The sequence below is a fragment of the Pteropus vampyrus genome, unplaced genomic scaffold (assembly GCF_000151845.1).
Source record: "Pteropus vampyrus isolate Shadow unplaced genomic scaffold, Pvam_2.0 Scaffold55, whole genome shotgun sequence".
Classification (NCBI taxonomy): Eukaryota; Metazoa; Chordata; class Mammalia; order Chiroptera; family Pteropodidae; genus Pteropus; species Pteropus vampyrus.
The window spans coordinates 965622-970896 of record NW_011888836.1 but is presented as its reverse complement, the minus strand read 5'-3'; positions in this window follow the sequence as shown (position 1 = coordinate 970896).

Here is a 5275-nt window from a genome sequence, read left to right as displayed (position 1 = left end):
AAAATATTTTTAAATCTTTGTTTTTGTAACCAAGAATTTTCTCTGTGGGTATAGAGTGTAATCTCTCCCTCCATGCTTATTTCCGTTACCCTATTTTACTCTCTCTTTGCTTCTTCAGTCAATACCTTGTGTTTGCCTTTCATGCATTTTACCTAAAGTCATTTAAATAGTGGTATTACCCAAAATCTAATTTTTCTTTATGCTTAGACACACTCTCCATTCTCAGCCAATATGCCGTTATCTATATCACTGTAATGAGCTTCCATTTTGTTCATTTAACTGTCATATTTGCCTGTCACTAATGCTAATTTTGACTTGAAAAAAATCATCTTTTTCAATAATAAGCAGTAAGCAATTTATGTCCCAGACCAACAATCCTCAACCTACATTTAATTGGCTGTCCTCCATGTTGAATTCTGTGTAATGGTAAATTAATGTGAGTGATATTGAGTAGAGATTGATTTGACACTACCAATCTCATTTCTTCTAGGTCTTTAGGTCCTATGACTTTTTGAATAGAGATGATAGATCTTTTCTGTTTTGGTTTATCCTGTCACCAGGTGCTCAAAATTTGAAGTTTAAGATGCAGTAAAGATTTTTGCAACCTTATAAGATACTCTTTACCAGAATACAGGAAAACAGTACTGTGCTGTACATGAAGAGCAATTAAATAATAATAATTCATGAACATTTCAATATCAAGCATATTTGTTTTAGTATTAAAAACTAATAATAGTCTTAAGTAACTTACCATCTTGTTGTGAAGAGACTTAGTATACATTTAAATCAGTATTTTTAGTTCAATCTTCAAAGAGCTGGCACTCACTCAGGAACATGGAAATGGCAACCAATAAAAGGGAAATGGCTCTTTCTGAGATGCCTATATGAGAAAGTATTATTAACAATAATGGAAGTTAGTCATTCACACTGAGAAGGCACTATACTCATAAGTGCTCTTGAAGCAGCATGTCAAATTTGCCTGTTTCTAAAGTTCTGATTTATGCAGTGCCTTATTCCCTGTGTAATAATGTCAGTCTCTGACATGCATTCCATAATTACACCCGCAATAACCATTTCTTTTTGTTTATAAAAATAACCATAAGTAAGCAGCTGAAATCTAATTTCTTGGGCAAAGATCTAAGAACTGATAGCATCCTTTTAACTCTTTGTATCATTTTCAAACCTAAGTTCAAAAGATTAAGATTTCTGTTTGTAATGATTTCTAAGCTATGTTGCCCCATCAAGTAATGAAATTAACAATAATTGAAAATAACACATGTATTTAATCAACATGTGAAGATATTAAAATCTAAGCATACCTCAATTATTCAGTATAATTTAAGGAAAAAGGCATTCCATTTCTTTGAATTTTCTGGTTAAATGAGTTTTGAGCGATTTGTGCCAGATGTATGACCCAGTTCACGTATTTTATCTTATTGTATTATTTTGTATTTTTTAAACTATAGACATTAACATACCATTGGTCTTGAATTTAGAAATCAAATTATTCGCTAAATGGTCAGTAGTCTTTGTAAAAAATTTTTAAAAACAAAAATGAAAGTTTTCACCAAATTTCATAGTTGGAAGAGAGTAATTCTTCCCAGAAAAATTATTTTAATTATTTCAAATATAAATTTTAATTCAACATTTAATGCCAAAAATGTTTTGGAAAACAACTGGATATTGAATTTAGGTAATCTTGTTTTAATAAGTGATGATAAAAATGCAAATATGAAATTGCCTCTGGCTCTCTTAGCTAACAGAATAAATCTTCTTTGAATCATTTATCCCCCTTTATACATATTCATACTCTTGCTGTAGCCTGAAAACTCAGAGGTAAAAAGTAAAGGCCTTTAGAGGTATCTAGGATGCAACTGGTAAACAGATTAAAAGTCATGATATTTGGCAATGTGCCTTCTTCTAGTCTATTTTGCTCATTGCTTATGCTTATCTCCATATAGTGCCTCTGTCTCAAGGTAAGCACTACCTTGTCTTTCCCCAATGAACCAGAATCAACTTTATATTTCATTTTAATCTGCTTATTTTAAGAAATTAATGCCACCTATCCCACACGCAGTGACATATCTTTGTTTGGGTGAATTTTCAGCATAATATATAGCTTTACCCTCTTCAAATAGTATATTTATTTGAGGAGCTTATTGTATAAGAGAGATCAAGTTTAATAAAGATTTTCTTTTACTATCTCTTTAGGACAGTTGATCAATATTATGTACATAAAGGAAACATTTAAGTGAAATTAAATCTTCTTTTTGCAAGAAATTCTTAGGCCAGACTCTTTTTGGGATTATGAACCAATTAATTTTCCTTGATTTCTCTTTGAGACTTTCTGGTTTCTACTTATATTTCTTAAAATTTCTTGGGTTTTAGTTAAAGAAAATCATTTTGAGCCAAGAGTCAAATTTAGTACAAGGATTCAGGAGTCTTTTTTGGAACCACAAGTGGCAATGAGGGTTGATGCTAAAAAACATCTGAAAAGAGGCATGCACTCCTGCCTCAAGGAGCCCTGCTGTGCTCTCTCATTTATGTTTCTGTGAAGTTGCTGGATTAGACCCTATTGTAGACCAGTTTCCTTTGTTTCTCAATCCATATGATTGAAAGTGGCTAGTGTTTAATAATATTGTCCTCATTAAGAGATGAGCAAGATAGAGTTGAAGTCTTATTTGCTATGAATAACACACTTTCAGAGGTCAATTGGTGTTAGACCCATCCATTCTTGCCAGAAGGCCAAATTGTGTTGCACAAACATAGCTGCCCCTGTTATAAAACACTTAAATGGTGGGAAGAGCTTTGAAGACAATAGAAGATACCTGAATTTTAATTCTCAAATTAACTTAGATGAAGTTTTGACTTACAAAAGGCATAGATTAATCAGTTCCAGTCATTGATTTTTAGTATTTATCAATGATCAATCAGATAACATTCAAATAAATCTAGAGCTTATTTAAGGAAAAGCTAAAATTGGCTTTGATTTGCAACCCTGCCTATTGACTCCTACTACTGATTGCCCAGAGATATTAACAATATTTGCCCATTTGGAATTATATTTGGTAGCAAATCACATAATGTATTTGCTCTCTTTTTATTTTAGAAATAATTACTACCAGACAGTAGTATTGCTGAAAATGCAAGCACATAGGTTCGTATGTAGTTGTAACTCCGAAATATTAATTGTCAACCTTGGCACTCATCTCTGATGTAATATGGCTCATACTCATTTGATCGAAAGCAGTGATAATAGATGAATTGCTGAGATCATGGTGTTGATGAAGCCAAGATCAAAGATATAAGCTCTGTGTGGGTCAAGATTTTTTTAGAGAGGAAATCAAAAGCCTGAATCTCAAACCTCATTTATTCTTCTTGTTAATACATATGATTAAACATGAGGGAAACTGGTGATATTAAATATTTAAGAAACTTCTGTATGCTTTCTTCTGTATCTAATATCAACTTCATATATAAAGTGAATTTCTCTATTTAATCAAAACCATCTTTGTTAAAAATAAATGCAACAAATCTATACACTCTGGCTTTTAAGGAAATGGACCCTCTTCACTTTCAGCTATTAATCTAAAAAAGTGTGCAAGTACATGGTGAACTAGTCATTGTTTAGCCAATCCCATAACCTAGATAAATTATAATGTATATTATTTCTGAAATCTACAGCATGTCATAAACATGATTTTGCTACAATAACTACTTACCTGATGAATTTGCTTAATTCCAGTTCTTAGCTTAGAGAAAGAAGAGAGAGAAGGAAAGAGATAAATAAGTATTTATTACCTTAGAAGAAAAGATGTCTTTGGGGCCCAATATAGTGTCTTTTACTATGAGAACTCCAATCAATTTTGGATATCCCAAATCACTAAGCTTTGAAACTGACTGATGAGTCAAGGGGTGTTTCATAAAAAACAAGCTAGAAATGTTTGAGAATTAAACAACATGACAGTATGCCTCAGTGGATATTTTCTTAGAAATTTGAAGTTATTCTTAACTAAGGCCTTGAAAACCTGGGTAAGAATTAACTAGAACTTGTTGACTTTATTGCCCCAGTATATAAGCAAGTGCCAATAATTTTAGGTAGCTTTGATTGAAGAGCTTGACCTATTTGGGATCCATGTGAATAGTCTTAGTTAGTGAATGTAAATTAAAGATAGAGAAGATGTTGTCTGCTAACATGCCTAAAATATTTCTTACACAATTGTGGAAGGGTGAGGTGATGACTGACCTCCCTGTGTCTTCATTTTAATACATAAGCACATAATAGGATAAAATATACCAAAAATATTGTGATTTCTCTATTAATACCATTTTATATAAAGTATGAGTATGCTAAAATACACATGCACACATATGTATATTTTAAGGTCTATTTCTATTCCTGGATCTGCCTACTTCCATTTTAGATCTGGTTTATGTTGCTGTCTATATCTCTGTCCATCAAGCAAGCCAGTAAGTTGTGTCAGTTAACTCCCCATCGCCTTCTGACATGTTTCTGAGAGCAATCTGAGTGCCATTTATGCTTTGATGTACAGATTTCCTTTCAAGCAAGTGAAGGTTCCATTACTAAAACTAGAAGAAATAGATTTCCTTTTCTCCTGGGAATCAGAGTGGTCTATTGTCTCTTTGATACACTTGGATTTTCTTTCAGGGACCCTTTCCACTTTTAGCACACTATCTCTTTCCTATCCTAAAGATCAGTTATTTTCTAAACCAACATCTCTCTTAAAGGGACATATAACAATTTTCATAATACAGTTAATAGATAAAACATAATCACATTAAGTGCTGAACCATCCTAATAACATAAAATACAATGAAATCGTCACATAAATGTGCTTTCTTTGGACATTGACACAGGACTTTATGAGATTCATTTTATATTTCATTTTATTTTATTCTAATTAATTTTATTTCCAGATTTACTGAGATTTAATGGATATATAGCTTTGTATAAGTTTCTTGTACCACAAGATTTGTCTCTTACCAATTAAAAATCATTTTCTAAATTTCTATTTAAAATATTAAATTTAACAAAACTCTTTTAAGTACCTTTCACTAAAACCAGAACTCTTTGATTTATATGAATGACTATATTATTCTGCTGTAATATAAACAGAACAATAATATTGGCAGAAAATAGATCATGTAAGGAAGGTGAGATATTTTTAGTTTTATGGTTTTAATTTTACATTTCTTGACCATGAAAAACTGAGCTGAAGTTGTAGACTCAGTTCATAGGCTTATTTATAATAAA